Genomic DNA, 332 nt, shown 5'->3' on the forward strand with positions numbered 1-332 from the left:
CTCCATTTTCCCTCTCCCTTTCCCCCTCCCTCTCCCCCTACCTCTCCGTCTCCCTCTTCCTCTCCCTCTCCCCCTACCTCTCCCTCGCCCTCTCCCTCTCCTTCTCCCCTTGCCTCTCCTTCTCCTTCTCCCTCTCCCTCCATCCCTCCCTCCCTATCTCTTCTCGCTCGTCCTTAAGTGTTTCTGATCAAGGAAGTTGTTCCATTAACGCAAGACGATACCGTTTGCTCATTCTCCTCCCACGCTTCGCTCTTAATCTTTAAGAGAGCTTGTGGAGCCTTATAAATGCTTCTTGCTGGGGGGACGATTGTGATAATGATAACAGGGGTATG

This window comes from Penaeus monodon, chromosome 31 (assembly GCF_015228065.2).
Source record: "Penaeus monodon isolate SGIC_2016 chromosome 31, NSTDA_Pmon_1, whole genome shotgun sequence".
NCBI lineage: Eukaryota > Metazoa > Arthropoda > Malacostraca > Decapoda > Penaeidae > Penaeus > Penaeus monodon.